At 45.9% G+C, this 21,348-nt stretch overlaps 1 pseudogene; it reads right to left on the reverse strand.

The window, feature by feature from the left end:
- Positions 1-12,956: 12,956 nt before the first annotated feature.
- LOC100387288 (programmed cell death 5 pseudogene) lies at positions 12,957-14,400 on the reverse strand (annotated as a pseudogene).
- Between the last annotated feature and the right edge of the window lie 6,948 nt (positions 14,401-21,348).

Consider the following 21,348-nt stretch of genomic DNA (forward strand, 5'->3'; position numbering starts at 1 on the left):
GAAGGTAACTTCATTTATTCAAAATGAGTTGGGCATTTAGGTACGTGTTTTGGACACAGGATAATTAAAATGCTTTCTGCTCTCAAAGATTTCACACTAGTGGTGGATTCAGAGAATTTGACGAAACCTAGTAGGTGAAGCACAGGGCACTACAAGAGCAAATGGTAGTGACACCTAATCTTAATGAAGTATTGGGTGACCAGATAACCAACAAGAGGGCCAGAGGCAGTGGCTCTGACACCTGTAATCCTAACACTTTGGTAGTCTAAGGCAGGAGGAGCGTTTGAGGCCAGGAGTTTAACAGCCTGGGCAATGCAGTGAGACTTTGTCTCTACAAGAAATAAATTTTAAATTATTTTTTAAAAAAACAACTGATAAGAGGGTAGGGAGATGGGTTTCTTCCTCTCCCCACCCCCACCCCCGCCATAGAGTTTTGCTCTTGTTGCCCAGGCTGGATTACAATGGCAAGATCTCAGCTCACTTCAACCTCCTCCTCCTCCTGAGTTCAGGCAATTCTCCTGCCTCAGCCTCCTGAGTAGCTGGGATTACAGGCATGTGCCACCATGCCCAGCTAATTTTTGCATCTTTAAAGAGACGGGGTTTCACCATGTTGGTCAGGCTGGTCTTGAACTCCTGACCTCAGGTGATCCACCCACCCTGGCCTCCCAAAGTGCTGGGATTAACAGGCGTGAGCCACCATTCCTGGCTGGGAGATGGGTTTCTAGGCAGGGGAATAGGATGTGACTAAGAAGAACTCTGCTTGATCTAACCATAAAATTAAAGGGGGAAGAGGTAACTAACCTGGGACCACGTTTTAAAGGCTGGCAAGTCTTGTAAGAGACCTGGACATTATCCTTAAAGCAGTGGGGAGCTTTTTTAAGAAAGTGAAAAGAGGTTGGGCATGGTGGCTCATGCCTGTAATCCTAGTTCTTTGGGAAGCTTGAGGTCAGGAGTTTGAGACCAGCCTGATCAACATGGTGAAACCCTGTCTCCACTAAAAATACAAAAATTAGCTGGGTATGGTGGCATATGCTTGTAATCTCAGCTACTCAGGAGGCTGAGGCAGGAGAATCCCTTGAACCCTGGAGGTGGAGGCTGCCCTGATAACAGATCGCACCACTGCACTGTAGCTTAGGTCACAGAGCAAGACTCTGTCCCCCGAAAACAAAAAAAGAAAGTGAAAAGAGGTCAGATTTACATTTTTAAAGGTTTACTCTCAATGCGAAGGATGGAGTGGAGCTGTTACATCCATGTGGTCTTAATCTCAGTGAAATTCTCAATGTCTCAATCTTTCTTCATTTAGCATTGAAACTCTTTTTTTTTTTTTTTTTGAGATGGAGTCTTTGTCACCCAGGCTGGAGTACAGTGGCACAATCTCAGCTAACTACAACCTCTGCCTCCTGAGTAGCTGGGATTACAGGTGCACGTGCCACCACACCCAGCTAATTTTTGTATTTGTAGTTGTGACAGGGTTCTACCATGTTGGTCAGACTGGTCTCAACTCCTCATGATCTGCCCGCTTAGGCCTCCCAAAGTTCAGGTATTACAGGTGTGAGCCACCGTGCCCAGCCAGCACTGGAACTCTTTCTAGCCCCTCCACACCAAACACGTGCACACCTAGCTACAAGACTGCTTTACATGGCCAGGTACGGTGGCTCATGCCTGTAATCTCAGTACTTCAGGAGGCTGAGGCGGGCAGATCACCTGAGGTTGGGAATTCAAGACCAGCCTGACCAACATGGAGGAACCCCATCTCTACTAAAAATACAAAATTAGCCTGGCGTGGTGGCGCATACCTGTAATCCCAGCTACTTGGGACACCAAGGCAGGAGAATTGCCTGAACTGGGGAGGTGGAGGCTGCAGTGAGCCGAGTTCGCACCATTGCACTCCAGCCTGGGCAACAGAGCAAGACTCGGTCTCAAAAAAAAAAAAAAAAAAAAGACTCCCTTACTGTTTGGGTAATAGTCTTTCGCCCTTCCTCACTCCTGCCCTCACATGTGCTAGTTACTCCTTCTGTGTGCTCGTCCAGCAATTTATTCCACTGTAGTCTAACAGCTCCTTTAATTCTGTCTTCCTGCTAGTGTCAGCTCCCTAAGGATTGCGATCTTGACTTAATTCTTGCTCTGCAGTACCTAGCACACTGCAGGCACTCAATGAAATATTGTAAGGTGAGTGGGTCCAAATGCTGTTTTAAAGGCCTTCATGTCTCCTGGGTTCCCTAACACAGTCCACCTCTTTGCTGGCATTACCTGGACCACCTGGTGCCATGCCATCTCTCTACCCTCATTGTGAGCACTGAGCACTCTAACCTCCATCCATCTACCCCATCCTGCTCCACACTCAAATTCTAAGTTTTAGCCCTATGAAACTCCCTTCTCCACAGCTTGCCTTGCCCTGGCTAGGGGCAGCTAATTCACATGTTGTCTGCAGCAACCTCAATTCTTGCCTCCTCAGAAGAAAGAATTCTACCAAGGGCCATAAGCCAGAGAGAGAGACAGAGGCAAGTTTTAGAGCAGGAGTGAACATTTATTAAAAAGTTTTAGAGCAGGAATGGAAGGGAAATAGAGATCACTTGGAAGAGGGCCAAGCGAATGACGAGAGATTCAAGTTCCTGGTTTGACCTTTGACTTGGGGGTTTCACATGTTGGCATGCTTCCAGGGGTTTGCATCTCTTCTTCCCCGATTCCTCCCTTGGTGTGGGCTGTCCACATGCACAGTGGCCTGCCAACGCTTGGAGGGACCACATGCACAGTGTGTTTACTGAAGTTGTGTGCATGAGGTGTTCTTTCCTTAACAGTCTAGCATTCCTGGAGGAAGGGCATATACCATTAAACTCCACCATTTTGCCTCTTGGTGCACATACTTGAGCTCACTTGTCCAACTTCTGAGATCTTATCGAGAAGCTGCTGATCACCAGTTTCAAGTGTTTTCCATCTTATTGGTAGACTGCCTTTCCCTGGTGCTGGCTGCAACCAATTACTATTTTAGAGATACAGTTTAACAACCCCTGACTATCACCTGATGATTGCCTGACATTCCTGATGGTGGGGTTGGGGCAGCACTCCTATCCTGCTCATTCTGACTAGCTACCTACTGTAACGCCCTCATACAAGCACTGTTCACATAGAACTCTCCTACAATTCCCTACTTTCTCATTATTCAAGTCCAAGTATCAGTTCTTTGGAACCTCCTCTGTTACTGAATCCCTCCTCTGGGCCCTCAGAGCAGTGTGTTGTTTTGGTTTCTATTTGTCTTACCTTTCTTTTGGAGTTCAAGGTCATAAAGGCGTTTCTCTGTCCCTCATACCTAGCTCAGTGGGTGGCACTCCCCCTCATTAAGTCATTGGGTAACTTCTGGAATGTTGTCTTACTGTGTGCAGTTTAAAAATTATATCACTATGATTAGGTATGGAGTGATTTCCAAGATACAACGTTATGTAAAGAAAGCAAACTTCACTGGGCGCGGTGGCTCATGCCTGTAATCTCAGTACTTTGGGAGGCTGAGGCAGGCAGATCACGAGGTCAGGAGTTCGAGACCAGCCTGACCAACATAATAAAACCCTGTCTGTACTAAAAATATAAAATTAGTTTTTGGTTTATATTTTGTTTTTCTTTGCAAAGACCTGCAGATACATTTATGTTTTCATATTTCCCCTTCTTCCTTATACAAAAGGTAGCACAGAATTTAATCTTTTGAGGTTTGCCTTTTTTTTTTTTTTTTTTTTTTGAGATGGAGTCTTGCTCTGTTGTCCAGGCTGGAGTGCAGTGGCACAATCTTGGCTCACCACAACCTCCGCCTCCTGGGTTCAAGTAATTTTCCTGCCTCAGCCTCCCAAGTAGCTGGGACTACAAGCGTATGCCACCGTGCCCAGCTAACTTTTGTATTTTTAGCAGAGATGGGCTTTCACTGAATTAAACAGGCTGGTTTCAAACTCCTGACCTCAAGTGATCTACCTGCCTTGGCCTCCACAAGTGCTGGGATTATAGGCATGAGCACCCAAGCTCGGCTCAGGGTGTATTCTTAGTAAATATACAAAGAAGTAAGATGGGGCTGGCCGGGCGCGGTGGCTCACACCTGTAATCCCAGCACTTTGGGAGGCCGAGATGGGTGGATCACAAGGTCAAGAGATCGAGACCATCCTGTTCAACATGGTGAAACCCCGTCTCTACTAAAAATACAAAAATTAGCTGGGCATGGTGGCGCGTACCTGTAACCCCAGCTACTTGGGAGGCTGAGGCAGGAGAATTGCCTGAACCCAGGAGGCGGAGGTTGCGGTGAGCCGAGATCGCACCATTGCACTCCAGCCTGGGTAACAAGAGAGAAACTCCGTCTCAAAAAAAAAAAAAAAAAGACTCAGAAGTATGATGGGGCAAGGGAGTATGATAGATGTAACCTACTCTCAAACTATTCCAGAAGGTTGGGCGCAGTGCCTCAAACCTGTAATCCCAGCACTTTGGGAGGCTTAGGCAGGCAGATCACTTGAGGTCAGGAGCTCGAGACCAGCCTGGCCAACATGGTGAAACCCCCTCTCTACTAAAAATACAAAAAAAATTAGCTGGGCATGGTGTCACTCCCTTGTAATCCCTGCTTCTTGGGAGGCTGAGGCAAGAGAATCTCTTGAACCTGGGAGGCGGAGGTTGCAGTGAGCTGAGATGGCACCACTGTACTCCAGCCTGAGCGACAGGGAAACTCCATCTCAAAAAAAAAAGTTTCCAAAAAAGTATACTATAAATATATATAAAAACATGGCCGGGCACGGTGGCTCACGCCTGTAATCCCAGCACTTTGGGAGGCCGAGGCGGGTGGATCACGAGGTCAAGAGATCAAGACCATCCTGGTCAACATGGTGAAACCCTGTCTCTACTAAAAAAATACAAAAAAGTAGCTGGGCACGGTGGCACGTGCCTGTAATCCCAGCTACTCAGGAGGCTGAGGCAGGAGAATTGCCTGAACCCAAGAGGCGGAGGTTGCGGTGAGCCAAGATCGTGCCATTGCACTCCAGCCTGGGTAACAAGAGTGAAACTCCGTCTCAAAAAAAAAAAAAAAAAAAAATATATATATATATATATATATTATATATATATATATATATATATATATATATATATATATTATATATATATATATATATATATATACACACACACACACACACACAGAGAGAGAAAGAGAAAATGCAAACGTGGCAAAATATTAACAACTGGTGAATCTGGTAAATGTTACCCTGAAATTCTAGCCTTCGCTGAAAGCGCTAGCCTTTTAACATCTCTGTAAATTTAAAATTGTTTTCAAAATAAGAAATTTGCACATAAATAGTAAAAAGTTCAAAGCTTTTGGAAATAAAACATTAAAATAGTAAAAATTGTTCAGGCACAGTGGCTTATGCCTGTAATCCTAGCACTTTGGGTGGCCAAGGCAGGTGGATCATTTGGGGTTAGAAGTTTGAGACCAGCCTGGCCAACATATTGAAACTCCATCTCTATCAAAAATACAAAAATTAGCCAGGCGTAGTGGCGCATCTTTGTGGTCTCAGCTACTTAGGAGGCTGAAGTGGAAGGATTGCTGGAGCCCGGGAAGTCAAGGCAGCAGTGAGCAGTGATCATGTTACTGCACTCTAGCCTGGGCAACTGAGTCAGACACTGTCTCATAATAAATAAATAAATAAATAAGATGAGGGGTTCTAAACTCAAATGCCAGTCCACTGACCATTGAGGAAGCAAGAAATGGGAGTCAGTGTCATGAAATCCCTGGAGCAGGTTCATCTCCCTTGAAACTCTTACGCTTATTTCAAGGAGAAAGCTCTTCCCATACCTCTGTATTCAAAACCTTTAGAAATGACCACCCTAGGCTGGGCGTGGTGGCTCACACCTGTAATCCCAGCACTTTGGGAGGCCTAGGCAGGCAGATCCCTTGAGGCCAGGAGTTGGAAACCGGCCTGGCCAACAAGGCAAAAACACTGTCTCTACTAAAAACACAAAAATTAGCCAGGCATGGTGGCGCACACCTGTAATTCCAGCTACTTGGGAGGCTGGGGTGGGAGAATCTCTTAACCCTGGAGGCAGAGGTTACCATGAGCCAAGATTGTGCCACCACTACATTCCAGCCTGGGTGAAAGAGCGATACTCTGTCTCAAAAAAAAAAAGGAAATCAGTGCATCAAAGTATCCGTACTGTCATGTTTATTGCAGTGCTATTCACAATAGCTAAGATTTGCAAGGAACTTAAGTGTCCATCAACAGTTGAATGGGGGCTGGCTGCAATGGCTCATGCTTATAATCCCAGCACTTTGGGAAGTTAAGGTCAGAAGATCGCTTGAACCCAGGAAGTTGAGGCTACAGTGAGCTTACTGCATGCCAGCCTGGGCAACATAGCAAAACCCTCTTTCTAAGAAAAAAACAACCATACAAGACCGGGCAGGGTGGCTCATGCCTGTAATCCCAGCACTTTGGGAGATGGGCGGATGACTTGAGGTCTGACCAGCCTGGCCAACAAGGTGAAACCCCGTCTCTACTAAAAATACAAAAATTAGCTGGGCATGGTGGCAGGCACCTGTAATCCCAGCTACTTGGGAGGCTGAGGCAGGAGAATTGCTTAAACCTGGGAGGCAGAGGTTGCAGTGAGCTGAGATCGCCCATTGCACTCCAGCCTGGGCAACAGGATGGAAACTCTGTCTCAAAAATAAAAAATAAAAAATTCACAACAGGGTGACTACAGTCAACAATAATTTATTGTACATTTAAAAATGACTAAAAGAGATGGCTGTGGTGGCTCACGTCTGTAATCCCAGCACTTTGGGAGACCGAGGCAGGCAGATCAGCTGAGGTCAGGAGTTCGAGACCAGCCCACCAACATGGAGAAACCCCCATGTCTACTAAAAATACAAAATTAGCTGGGTGTAGCTAATATATATATATTAGCCAGGTGTGGTGGTGGGTGCCTGTAATCCCAGCTGCTCAGGAGGCTGAGCCAGAATTGCTTAAACCTGGAAGGCAGAGGTTGCCGTGAGCCAGGATTCCAGGATCGCACCACTGCACTCCAGCCTGGGTGACAAAATGAGACTCCTTCTCAAAAAAAAAAAAAGAAAGCTAAAAGAGTTTAATTAGATTATTTTGTAATACAAAGGATAAATGCTGGAGGTACCAGATACCCCATTTACCCTGATATGGTTACTATGCATTGTGTGTTTGTATCAGAATATCTCATGTTAAATATATACATCGGCCAGGTGTGGTGGCTCACGCCTATAATCCCAGCACTTTGGGAGGCCGAGGCGGGTGGATCACAAGGTCAAGAGATCGAGACCATCCTGGTCGACATGGTGAAACCCTGTCTCTACTAAAAACACAAAAATTAGCTGGGCGTGGTGGCATGCACCTGTAGTCCCAGCTACTCGGGAGGCTGAGGCAGGAGAATTGCTTGAACCTGGGAGGCAGAGGTTGTGGTGAGCCAAGATCGCGCCATTGCACTCCAGCCTGGGTAACGAGAGCGAAACTCTGTCTCAAAAAAATAAATAAATAAAATTTAAAAAAGAAAAAAAATATATATATGTATATATATACACATACATCTACTACATTCCCACAAAAATAAAAAAAAAAAAAAAAACAACTAAAAAAAAGAGATAGCTATCCTTCATTCAAGCAAATTTCTCACCCTTTCCCAAAAATGAGACTCTGCATCAATCGCCGGCTATTTTAATTACTCCTCAAATTAAGTCACAGTCTTGAATATTTTGCTACCTAAACAAGTTGTGGAACTAACCACCAACAGCTTGAATAAAACATAAAAACAAGGAAAGAGAAAAAGAAAGCTCTTTCTGCCATCCTGCCATGCCACCAGTGTGGCGCGTATGACTGGCCTGGCTGATGCTCTCAAACAACAATGCCGAAAAGAGAGGCAAATGCCAGGTTCTTATTCTGCCTTTCTCCAAAGTCATCTTCCGTTTCTAACTGTGATGATGAAGCATTGTCACACTGGCAAATTTGAAATCACTGATGGTCACAGAGCTGGCAAAATTGGTGTAAACCTCACAGGCAGGCTAAACAAGTGTGGAGTGAGCAACCCAGATTTGACGTGCAAAGATCTAGAAAAATAGCAAAATAATCTGCTTCCGTCCTGCCAGTTTGGTTTCATTGCACTGACAACCTCAGCTGGCATCATGGACCGTGAACAAGCAAGACAAAACACACAGGAAGGAAAATCCCGGGACTCTTTTTCTAGAGATGTAATGTATATTTACAGGTAAAACACCTAGGGCAGAATGGTGGCTCACGCCTGTAATCCCAGCACTTTGGGAGGCCGAGGAGGGCAGATCACCCAAAGTCAGGAGTTCGAGACCAGCCTGACCAACATGGAGAAACCCCGTCTTTACTAAAAATACAAAATTAGCTGGGCATGGTGGCACACGCCTATCTATAATCCCAGCTACTTGTGAGGCTGAGGTGGGAAAATTGCTCAAACCTGGGAGGCAGAGGTTGCAGTGAGCTGAGATCACACCTTTGTACTCCAACCTGGGCAACAAGAGCAAAACTCAATCTCCAAAAAAACAAAAACAAAACAGAAAAAAAAAAAAAGAAGTAAAATACCTCATGGACTAAAAAGAAAGATGGTTAGTATGTACAAATGAAGAAATGAATGCATTAAGCAAAAAGGGGCCAGGCATGGCGGCTCATGCCTGTAATCCCAGGACTTTGGGAGGCCAAGGCAGGCAGATCACTTGAGGTCAGGAGTTTGAGACCAGTCTGGCCAACATGGTGAAACTCCATCTCTACTAAAAAATATAAAAATTAGCCAAGTGTGGTTGTGCATGCCTGTAATCCCAGCTACTTGGCAGTCTGAGGCAGGATAATTGCTTGAATCCAGGAGGTTGAGATTGCAGTGAGCTGAGATTGAGCCACTACACTCCAGCCTGGGTGACAGAGGGAGACTACGTCTCAAAAAAAAAAAAAAAAGAAGAAGGAAAAAGGAAATATGACAAACTTCCACAATCCTCATTTCTGTAAATAAGCCCGTAACTGGTAACTATGGTTTCTTCTCCAAGTATCCAAAATCCTTGGGATCCGATAATTGGGCTTTTTACCCGGTGGAATGAGGCAAAGTGTCATTCCTGAAGGATCTGCATTGTCCTGCCTTCTTTTAGTTCCTACAGTTTCCCAGTAACATTTATTATTCAGACACACCATTCTCACCCCCATGGCATGGCCGCAACCCAGTTTCCTCTGGGTCATAAGGATCAATCACTCCAGCCAGTAGAGTAACCCCATTTTCTGCAGTTGGTTCAGTGGCCTAAAAAGTCCAAGATGACCAGGTGGCAGTCTCAATTTCCAATTTAATGGAATCATTGTTTTGTTCCTGATGGAAGAATTCCTCCCTTGAGGACCAAGGCTTCCAAGTCAGCAGAGCTCAATGCCAAGATGGGAGACAAAAAATCCACAAGTGGGTTATTTGGAAGAATAGTGAGGCTGGGCGCAGTGGTTCACACCTGTAATCCCCACACTTCGGGAAGCTGAGGTGGGAGGATGGTATGAAGGCAGGAGTTTAAGAATAGCCTGGGCAACACGGTGACACCCACTCCCCAAAATAAAAAGAAATACAAAAAGTAGCCAGGTGTAGTGGCACATGCCTATAGTCCCAGCTACTCAGGAGGCTGAGGCTGGACAATTGCTTGAACCCAGAAGGTGGAGGGTGCAATGAGCCGATGATGCGCCATTGCACGCCAGCCTGGGCCACAGATTGAGACTCCATCTCAAAAAAAAGGCCAGACACGGTGGCTCACATCTGTAATCCCAGCACTTTGGGAGGCCAAGGCGGGCAAGTGATGAGGTCAGAAGTTTGAGACCAGCCTGCCCAGCATGGTGAAACCCCATCTCTACTAAAAACCCAAAAAATTAGCCAGATATGGTAGTGCACACCTGTAATCCCAGCTACTCAGGAGGCTGAGGCAGGAGAATTGCTTGAACTCGGGAGGCAGAAGTTGTAGTGAGCTGAGATTGTGCCATTGTTGCATTCTAGCCTGGGTGACAAGAACGAAATGCTGTCTCAAACAAAACAAAAGAAAACAAAACAAATAACCCTAAACCATTCTTTCTCGGTGTGATCTCTCAAGTGATGGCTTAACTGAGTTTTTTTTTTTTTTTTTTTTTAAGACGGATACTTGCTCTGTCACCCAGGTTGGAGGGCAGTGGTGCGATCTTGGCTCACTGCGACCTTTGCCTCCCAGATTCAAGCAATTCTCCTGACTTAGCCTCCAGAGTAGCTGGGATTACAGGCATGTGTCACAATGCCCAGTTTTTTGTATTTTTAGTGGAATTGGGGTTTTACATGTTGGTCAGGCTGGTCTCAAACTCCTGACCTCAAGTGATGTGGCCTCCCAAAGCATTGGGATTACAGGCGTGAGCCACCACATCCGGCCTTCACTGAGTCTTTAATAAGTCATCGCACCACACTAGGGGTCATGTTGTTGATTTCCTCTGCTGCCTAAAGATACCACATGTAAGGCAGCAGCTACAACTGCAGTCACCGTCTGAGTTTCCCATAGTCCACAGTCATTCTCTAAGATCCATCCAACCAGCACATGCCAAACTTGCTCATTCACGTCTTTCTTTTTCTTTTTTTTTTTTTTTGAGACAGAGTTTCACTCTTTGGCCCAGGCAGGAGTGCAGTGGTGCAATCCCAGCTCACTGCAGCCTTTGCCTCCCGGGTTCAAATGATTCTCCTGCCTCAGCATCCAGAGTAGCTGGGATTACAGGTGCCCACCACCACACCCAGCTAATTTTTTTTCCAGGTGGAGTCTTGCTTTGTTGCCCAGGCTGGAGTACGGTTGCGCAATCTTGGCTCACTGCAACTTCCGCCTCCTGGGTTCAAGCAATTCTCCTGCTTCAGCCTCCCCAGTAGCTAGGATTACAGGCACATGCCACCACACCCAGCTAATTTTTGTATTTTTTTTGGTAGAGACAGTCTCACCATGTTGGCCAGGCTGGTCTTGAACTGACCTAGTGATCCACCCACCTCAGTCTCCCAAAGTGCTGAGATTACAGGCATGAGCCACTGCGCTTGGACCCATTCAAAGTCTTTGAGGGTGGCACTACTCTCTGCAATTCTCCAGGGTTGTGCTGTTGTTTCTTGTTAACTGTCTTTACAGGAAGTGGAAGTTCCAAGGACTTTCCCTTAGCCCTTTCCACCATGATTCTCTCACTCCATGGGTGGGAGAGCCAGTGTGGGAATTTGTCAGTTGCCATAGATGGCTATTCCAATTACACGCTCAGGAATTTGGAAATAACCACAGGGGGACCATGGATCAACTGAGCCCTCTGTGAGCCTGAGCTAACCCTCCATCTAGCACCTGACCATCTTTTTTTTTTTTTTTGAGAGGAAGTTTTGCTCTTGTCACCCATGCTGGAGTGCAATGACATGATCTCAACTCACTGCAGCCTTTGCCTCCTGGGTTCAAGTGATTCTCTTGCCTCAGCCTCCTGAGTAGCAGGGATTACAGGCACCCACCAACATGTCCAGCTAATTTTTTGAATTTTTAGTAGAGATGGGTTTTCACCGTGTTGACCAGGTGCATCTCAAACTCTTGACCTCAAGTCATCCACCTGCCTCAGCCTTCCAAAGTGCTGGGATTACAGGCGTGAGCCACCGTGCCCACCCTGACCATGTTTAAACAAACCCCTACTTTTGGCCAGGCACGGTGGCTCATGCCTGTAATCCCAGCACTTTGGGAGGCTGAGGCAGGCAGATCACGAGGTCAAGAGATTGAGGCCATCCTGGCCAACATGATGAAACCCCATCTCTACTAAAAAAAATACAAAAATTAACTGGGTGTGGTGGTGCATGCCTGTAGTCTCAGCTACTCAGGAGGCTGAGGCAGGCGAACTGCTTGAACCTGGGAGGCGGAGGTTGCAGTGAGCATGCCACTGCACTCCAGCCTGGTGCCTGGAGACAGAGCAAGACTCTGTCTCAAAAAATAAAAATAAGGCCGGGTGCGGTGGATAACACCTGTAATCCTAGCACTTTGGGAGGCTGAGGTGGGTGGATCACCTGAGGTCAGGAGTTCAAGACCAGCCTGGCCATCATGGTGAAACCCCATCTTTAATAACAACAACAATAATAATAAAAATAAATAAACCCCTACTTTTAGTGATGAGCCACAGTGGCATTTTGGATCCTCAAAAATTGGCATTAATTCAGAACCAATATCTAGGTGTCCTCAAAAGATCTGGGTATTTTCTTCTCCCTGATGCACAATTACTCTAGTAAACAAGGCATAATAGTTCCTGTCTCAGGGAGAACCAACCTTCTCTCCAATTAAGTGACTCGGGATCTATACTTGTGAATTCCTTACCCACAATCATGACAGTGAATGTAAGCATCACCCGGAAGTCTCCTTGTGACTGTAATCTCTCCCACCTGCCCCTCTCTGACCCCTCATCCCAAAGAAACCACTGATCTGCTTTCTGTCACTATAGGTTGATTTTATTTTTTTGAGACTGAGTTTTTCTCTGTCACCCAGGTTGCAGTGCTGTGGTGTGATCTTGGCTCACTGCAACCTCCACCTTCTGGGTTCAAGCAATTCCCCTGCCTCAGGCTCCCCAGTAGCTGGGACTACAGGCCCCCGCCACCACGCACAGCTGCTTTTTGTATTTTTAGCAGAGACGGGGTTTCACTATGTTGACCAGGCTGGTCTCAAACTCCTGACCTCAGATGATCCACCTGCCTTGGCCTCCTAAAGTGCTGGGATTATAGGCGTGAGTCACCATGCCTGGCCTGATTTGCACTTTCTAGAGCAGGGGTTGGCAAATGTTTTTTGTAAAGGGCCAAATAGTAAATATTTCAGGTGTTGTAGGACAACAGATAAAAATTAGTATATTATGTAGGTATTTCCATAATGAGAGAAAATACATTTTTTAAAACATTATTTTTTATTTTGCATAACAAGTTTATTTTTTTAAGGCCTTTAGACAATAAACAAAGTAAATAATCAGATCTTAACTTCTGTCCTAGAATTGGTCTGTTAAGTTCTAGTCTGTGAGCACTTCTAGTTCAATAATCGTCATCTTCATCAGAGTCTATTACCTTTCTTCTGTTGAATTTCACTGTTGTCTTTTCTGTTTGCTGGCTTACTTTTTCAAGGATTTCTATTAAACCTTGTTCTGATACCTTCTCACTTATGTGTCCATATCTTGCCATCTGTATAAGGTAATTCTCTACTGCTTTAGTTTTTTCAGGCTTTACAAGTGCCAAGTTACTTAACCTGGCCCAGGCTGACTGATCTAGTACTTGGGCTAAGATACAGTCTCTCATTTCTGCTTCCCTGTGCTTTGCTTCCTGTTGGGCTGCATTGCCAGGATCCCCGTGCTTGGCCTGCAGCTTGGCCAGCCTCTGTCTCCTCAGCGCCTCCAGCTCCTCTTCTGCCATGGCTCAGCGTCCATGGTGGAGCGGCCACAGTCACTCAGCAGACCTTCGGCGCGAGCGTGGCTCTGACCCTTTATTTTATTTTTAATGGATGAGAGGTTTATGCGTTTTTCAGACTGGCCTCGAATGCCTGACCTCACTTCCTCATGCGCCAGGACAATTGGCCTCAGCCACTGCAGATCCCAGGAAAACACGTTTTTATTGTTGAAATTAGAAGTATAATAATTGAGAATAATGTTTAAAATACAGGTCTATTAAAGAGAATAATGGAATTCCTTTTGCTTAATTGGGGTTCAAAGTTGGGGGGTACAGTGGTTCATGCCTGTAATCCCAGCACTTTGGGAGGCAGAGGAGGGCAGATCACTTGAGGGCAGGAGTTTGAGACCAGCCTGATCAAATGGCAAAAACCAGTTTCTACTAAAAATCAAAAAAATTGCCAGGCATAGTGGCGCATGCCTGTATTCCCAGCTACTGGGGAGTCTATGGCATGAGAATCACTTGAACTCAGGAGGCAGAGGTGGCAGTGAGCGGAGATCACACCACTGCATTTCTACCTGGGTGACAAGAGTGAGACTATCAAAGAAAAAAAAGGAACAAAGTTAGTGTTCCCTATCATCCTACGACAAATGTTTATCTGTTCCTTCTAATCTGTAACAACATTTGGTAAAAATAGTTTTTCCTGCAGGTAGGTATTGCCAAATACAGATAGCAATCCACAAGCAGATGATGTCATGAACAGATTCATCATCTGAAAGGCATTTATAGAATTCTATTTGGATTCCGGCCAGGTGCAGTGGCTTACTTAATCCCAGCACTTTGGGAGGCCAAGGTGGAGCACTTGAGGCCAGGGAGTTCCAGACTAGCCTAGGCAACATGGCGAAACCCTCATCTCTACTGAAAATAATAAAAAAAAAAATTAGCCAGGCTAGCCAGGCATGATGGCACATGCCTGTAATCCCAGCTACTCGGGAGACTGAGGCAGAAGGATCGCTTAAACCTGGGAGGCCAAGGTTGTGGTGAGCCGAGATTGCGCCATTGCACTCCAGACAAGAGTGAAACTCCATCACAATAAATAAATAAATAGATAGATAGATAGATAGATAAATAAAATAAAAATTAGGCATGGTGGTGTGTACCTGTAATTCCAGCTACTTGAGGCATGAGAATCGTTTAAACCTGGGAGGCAGAGGTCGCAGTGAACTGAGATTGTACCACTGCACTCCAGCCTGGGCACCAGAGACTGTCTCAAAAAAAAATTCTATTTGGATTGGATTTTTCTCTTGATACATTCAGCATGTCACTACATTGTGGTTTAATCACTTGAGATCGGTCTCAATCCCACTGAATTCCTACAAATGGGACTGGCACTATAGTTTGAGATTAGAATGTAGCTGCTGAAAACATGTGGGAATGGACATCTTGCTCCTTGTGTTAACTTTCGATATTGTGGGCTGTGTATAAGGCAGCGTGGCATTGCTTGTGATTCAAGTAGTATACCATTAACAAAGTTACTTTACAGCAGTATAAGTTAAACCTATAAGTGCTGTTTTGCCTTATAATTTTAGGTTGAGGCCAGGCTCAGTGGCTTACACCTGTAAGCCCAGCATTTTAGGAGGCCGAGGCAGGCAGATCACGAGGTCAAGAGATCGAGACCATCCTGGCCAACATGGTGAAACCCTGTCTCTACTAAAAACACAAAAATTAGCTGGTTGTGGTGGTGTGTGCCTGTAGTCCCAGCTACTCGGGAGGCTGAGGCAGGAGAATTGCTTGAACCCAGGAGGCAGAGATTGCAGTGAGCCGAGATCGCACCACTGCACTCCAGCCTGAGCAACAGAGCAAGACTCCATCTCAAAAGAAAAGAAATAATTTTAGAATGAGTATTTTTTCTTTATTTCTTTTTGAGACAGAGTTTCACTCTTGTTGCCCCGGCTAGAGTGCAATGGTGCAATCTCAGCTTACCACAACCTCTGCCTCCTGGATTCAAGCAGTTCTCCTGCCTCAGCCTCCCAAGTAGCTGGAATTACAGACATGTGCCACCACACCCAGCTAATTTTGTATTTTTAGTAGAGACGGGGTTTCTCCATGTTGGTCAGGCTGGTCTCAAACTCCTGACCTCAGGTGACCCGCCCACCTCAGCCTCCCAAAGTGCTGAGATTACAGGCATGAGCCACTGCGTCTGGCCTGGTTGAATTTTGTTTTTAAGATGTTGTTTCGCTCTCGTTACCCAGGCTGGAGTGCAATGGCGAGATCTCGGCTCACCACAACCTCCGCCTCCTGGGTTCAGGCAATTCTCCTGCCTCAGCCTCCTGAGTAGCTGGGACTACAGGCGTGCGCCACCATGCCCAGCTAATTTTTTTTTTTTTTGTATTTTTTTTAGTAGGGACAAGGTTTCACCATGTTGACCAGGATGGTCTTGATCTCTTGACCTTGTGATCCACTTGCCTCGGCCTCCCAAAGTGCTGGGATTATAGGGGTGAGCCACCGTGCCCGGCCCTTGGCCTGGTTGAATTTTTAAGAGACATTATCAAGGCTGCTTCAAAAGCCGGTTGCCAAAGCCTCTCGGTGTTTGATAGCAGTGGTTACGTGTGGTTTTCTTATTTAGAAAAATTTTAAGCTGGGGCTGGGTGTGGTGACTCATGACTATAATCTCATCACTTTGGGAGGCCAAGGCGGGCGGATCATCCGAGGTCAGGAGTTCAAGACCAGCCAGGCCAATATGGTGAAACCCTGTCTTAAAAAAAAAAAAAAATTCAGGCCAGGCACAGTGGCTCACACATGTAATACCAGCACTCTGGGAGGCCAAGATAGGTGGATTACCTGAGGTCAGGAGTTAGAGACCAGCCTGATCAACATGCTGAAACCCCATCTCTACTAAAAATACAAAAAAATTAGCTGGGTGTGGTGGTGGGCACCTGTAATCCCAGATACTTGAGAGGTGGGGCAGGAGAATCGCTTGAACCTGGGAGTCAGAGGTTGCAGTAAGCCAAGATTGCACCACTGCACTCCAGCCTGGGTTGACAGAGTGAGACTCAGTCTCAAAAAAATAGCCATATATATATATATATGGCTGTGTGGGTGGCTCATGCATGTAATCCCAGCACTTTGGGAGGTCGATGTAGGCAGATTCCTTGAGCCCCGGAGTTCAAGACCAGCCTGGGTCACATGGAAAAACCCTGTCTTTACAAAAAAGTGCAAAAATTAGCCAGGCATTGTGGGACATGCCTGTAATCCCAACTACTCAGGAGGCTAAGCGGGAAGTGTCGCTTGAGCACAAGAGGTAGAGGTTACAGTGAGCCAAGATCACACCACTGCACTCCAGCCTGAGTGACAGAGTAAGACCCTGTCTCAAACAAAACAAAAAAAACAAAAACATAATATTTAGCACTGCCAAGACATCAAACTGCTGTGTGACACAGCAAGCCAGGGTATTCAGCTTTTATTTCTAACAAAAATTCATGGAACTGATGTCGGTTAAGTCCACATGAGCAAATAGAGTTTGTAATTGACAGTACTGGTTTAATATCTTTCTTTACTTTTTTTTTTTTTTTTTTTTGAGACAGAGTCTCGCTCTGTTGCCCAGGCTGGAGTGCAGTGGTACAATCTCGGCTCACTGCAACCCCCAACTCCCAGGTTCAATAGATTCTCCTGCTTCAGCCTCCTAAGTAGCCGGGATTACAGACACCTGCCACCATGCCTGGCTAGTTTTTGTATTTTTAGTAGAGATCGGGTTTCACCATGTTGGACCAGGCTGGTCTTGAACTCCTGGCCTCAGGTGATTCACCTGCCTTGGACTCCCAAAGTGCTGGGATTATAGGCATGAGCCACTGCTCCCGGCCGTGGCTCAATATCTTATGACAGATTAAAAAATGTCTGCAGAGTACCTGCTGATGAATCATACAGTTAATAATCATAGGCTTTAAACACCTTACATTGGCTGGGCACAGTGGCTCACACCTATAAATAATCCCAGCACTTTGGGAGGCTGAGGCGGGCAGATCACAAGGTCAAGAGATTGAGACGATCCTGGCCAACATGGTGAAACCCCTGTTTCTCCTTCTTGGAAGTAAGATTCCTCCTTACAATTACGTTTCTGTTTTCCATCTTCAGCAAAGTAAGTCTTGGCTACAAGAAATAATCGATAATTTCAGGGTTGTCCTGGTAATCTCTCTGGTTCCCAGATTGTGTCATGCTCTGAGAGTTTAAGAACCCAAGCTTGGGGAGCCGCAGTGGCTCCGGCCAGTTGTCCTGGCGCTTGAGGAGGCAAGGCTACGACTTCAAGGCCAACCTGAGCAACATAAGAAGCTCTCACTGATTAACAACAACAACAAAAAAAAAACAAAAAACCCGAGCTTGCCATTTTCTTTCTTCAAGTGACACAGTGCACTGAGAAGAATCCATCTTATACCACCTTACAGTCATGGTTATTGACGTCACAGTCAAGTACAGCAGCCACTTGGGCTCCCAGGCCATGCGCTAGAGTTGGTACTTCATAAAGACAAGCCGTAGGCGACAGTCTGATTAACTCAATGCCACAGCACATCACAGTTTACTAACGTCCCAGTTCCCATTGCCTTGGATCTCAGACGAAGCTCAAACCCAAGGGCACGGACAAAGCAGTCCCCAGATGCTAACCTTATGCATCTATCTATGATCACCCCTTGTGTACTTTCCACAAGGTGGAAACCACACAGTCATTTAAACAGGGAAGTTTTAACAGAACAATGAACTATTTACAGGGGATTGCAACTAAATGTGAATCAAAGAGAACTCTAAAAAACTCTAAAAAACACCCATAGGGTCAGGTGCAGTGGCTCACACCTGTAATCCCAGCACTTTGGGAAGTCGAGGAGGGCAGATCACTAGTTCAGAAGTTCGAGACCAGCCTGGCCAACATAGTGAAACCCTGTCTCTATTAAAAATACAAAAATTATCCAGATGTGGTGGCGCACGCCTGTTGTCCCAGCTACTCGGGAGGCTGAGGCAGAGTCGCTCAAACCCAGGAGGTGGAGGTTGCAGTGAGCCAAGATCGTGCCACTACACTCCAGCCTGGGCAACAGAGCTAGACTCCATCTAAAAACAAACAAACAAACAAATAAAACCACATACACACACAAAAAAACACCTGAAGGGTGGGGGAGAGAGCCTAGAGAAAGAACAAACCTGGAAAGGGGTAGCCCCCTTGAGGCTGGGGCTCCGACCTCACGGGAGAGAGGTGGCTGCAGCCCTTTGGACGGTGAGGTTGGCTGGGTTGCCCCAAGTCACAGCTAGTCCACAACCAGCCAGCTGAGGCTTGTGGCCAGTGGACCACAAGCAGGCACCTCTCCCCCCGGGGGTGCTGGAGTGTCAAGGGGAACCAGGCAGTGGGACTGGCCGGCAGAAAGTTGAATGCCACTGTCACGGCTACCTGTCACGGGGGTAGGAGAAAGGAGGAACCAGGACAAGCCCCTTCCTCCTGTAATGTCCCTCTAGCGCCCTCAACTGGCAAGGAAGAAATATTTGCCAATTCCACATCTGGTAGCAAGCAGTGCAATGAATGGATTTGGAGCTGAGAAGCAACAGATAGAAAACTGGCACCAGTATGTGCTCATGCTAAAAAAGGAAAAGGCCAATTATTTTTCTGTTTCTTTCTTTTATTATTATTATTATTAATTTTGAGGTAGGTTCTTGCTCTGTCGCCTAGGCTGGAGTGCAGTGTGACCATGATCTTGGCTCATTGCAGTCTCAAACTCTTGGGTTCAAGTAACCCTCCTGCCTCAGCCTCTCAAATAGCTGGGACTACAGGTGTGTACCACCATGCCCGGCTAATGTTTAATTTTTTTTTTGTAAAGATGAGGGTCTCACTCTGTTGCCCTGGCTTGTCTTGAAATCCTGGGCTCAAGCGATCCTCCCACGCTGGCCTCTCAAATATGGGATTGTAGGTGTGAGCCACGAGACCTCGCCGAACCTTCATTTCAGAATGTCCTTGTTGAAACAGTAAAAATGATCAATTGTATTAAATCTCAACCCTGGAATATATATTTTTTTCTTTCTAAAGAAGAATCCTTGAATATATTTCTTCTTATATTCTGTGTGTCAAAATGAGAAGAATGGATAAAAGGCTTAGATTTATCATAAATCCAATGGCTACCTCTGGAAAGGCTCTAAGACGGAGCTGTGGGATGAACCAGCCACCACCTGTCATGAAACATCATCTATACATGTAAAAACCAAGAACAAATTATTATTGTTATTTTGAGATCCGTCTCCATTGCTCGGGCTAGAGTGCAATGGTGTGATCTCGGCTCACTTCAACCTCTGCCTCCTGGGTTCAAGCAATTAACATGCCTCAGCATCTCGAGTAGCTGGGATTACAGGCGCGCACCACTACACTCGGCTAAATTTTGTAGCTTTAGTAGAGGTGGAGTTTCATCATGTTGTGCTGGGATTATAGGTGTGAGCCACCACTGCACCCGGCCAAATTATTATTTTTCAGATTTGGGTAGCTGGCAGACATTGTTTCAAAAATGAACCGAGTCAGCCACATCAAGAAAAACAACCGACAGCGTCTGTTACCAATGGTGAAATTCTCCCTCTTTTTTTTTTTTTTTTTTTTTTTTTTAGGCAGAGTCTCACTCTGTTACCCAGGCTGGAGTGCAGTGGCATGATCTTGGCTCATTGCCAAGATCTCTGCTCATTGCAACCCCCACCTCCCAGGTTCAAGCAATTCTCCTGCCTCAGCCTTCCAAATAGGTGAGATTACAGGCACCCAGCACCACGCCTGGCTAATTTATTGCACTTTTTTTTTTTTTTGAGACTCACTCTGTCACCCAAGCTGGAGTGCAGTGGCATGATCTCAGCTCACTGCAACTTCCGCCTCCCATGTTCAAGTGATTCTCCTGCCCCAGCCTCCTGAGTAGCTGGGATTACAGGCATGTGCCACCACGCCCGGCTGATTTTTGCATTTTTTTAGTAGAGACAGGGTTTCACCATGTTGGTCAGCTTGGTCTCGAACTCCTGACCTCAAGTGATCCGCCCACCTCGGCCTCCTAAAGTGCTAGGATTACAGGTGTGAGCCATTGCAACCGGACAAATTTCTATTTTTTTTTTTTTTTTTTTTGAGATGGAGTTTCACTCTTGTTGCCCAGGCTGGAATGGAATGGCTTGATCTTGGGTCACTGCAACCTCCGCCTCCCGGGTTCAAGCGATTTTCCTGCCTCAGCCTCCCAAGTAGTTGGGATTACAGGCATGCGCCACCATACCCGGCTAATTTTGTATTTTTAGTAGAAATGAGGTTTCTTCATGTTGGTCAGGTTGGTCTCGAACTCCTGACCTTAGGTGATCCGCCCACCTCAGCCTCCCAAAGTGCTGGGATTACAGTCATGAGTCATGGTACCCAGCCTCAAAATTCTACTGTTTAAGTGAAAATTAGGACCAAAAAAAAAAAAAAAAAAACAAAAAACCAAACCCTTACATCTGTTTTCATGAGCCTCCTGGCTTTCTAATTCTTAAAGGTTTTATTCCTTTTTTTTTTTTTTTTTCCTGTTGCCCAGGCTGGAGTGCAATGGCAGGATCTTGGCTCACCACAACCTCCGCCTCCCAGATTCAAGTGATTCTCCTGCTTCAGCCTCCCGAGTAGCTGTGATTACAGGCATGCTCCACCACGCCCAACTAATTTTGTATTTTTAGCAGAGATGGGGTTTCTCCATGTTGGCCAGTCTTGTCTTGAGCTCCTGACCTCAGGTGCTCTGCCCACCTCAGCCTCCCAAAGTGCTGGGATTACAGGTGTGAGCCACCACGCCAGACAGTTTAATGCATTTTATTTATTTATTTTTTGAAATGTACTTTAATAGCAAATTTACGGGAACAGCACAGAAGACAAACATGAAAAACATTTACTTGCATGTGCGACAACTCGGGAAAATATAGTGAATGGATGGAATCTACTGGATGATAAAA

This window comes from Callithrix jacchus, chromosome 12 (genome assembly GCF_049354715.1).
Source record: "Callithrix jacchus isolate 240 chromosome 12, calJac240_pri, whole genome shotgun sequence".
Classification (NCBI taxonomy): Eukaryota; Metazoa; Chordata; class Mammalia; order Primates; family Cebidae; genus Callithrix; species Callithrix jacchus.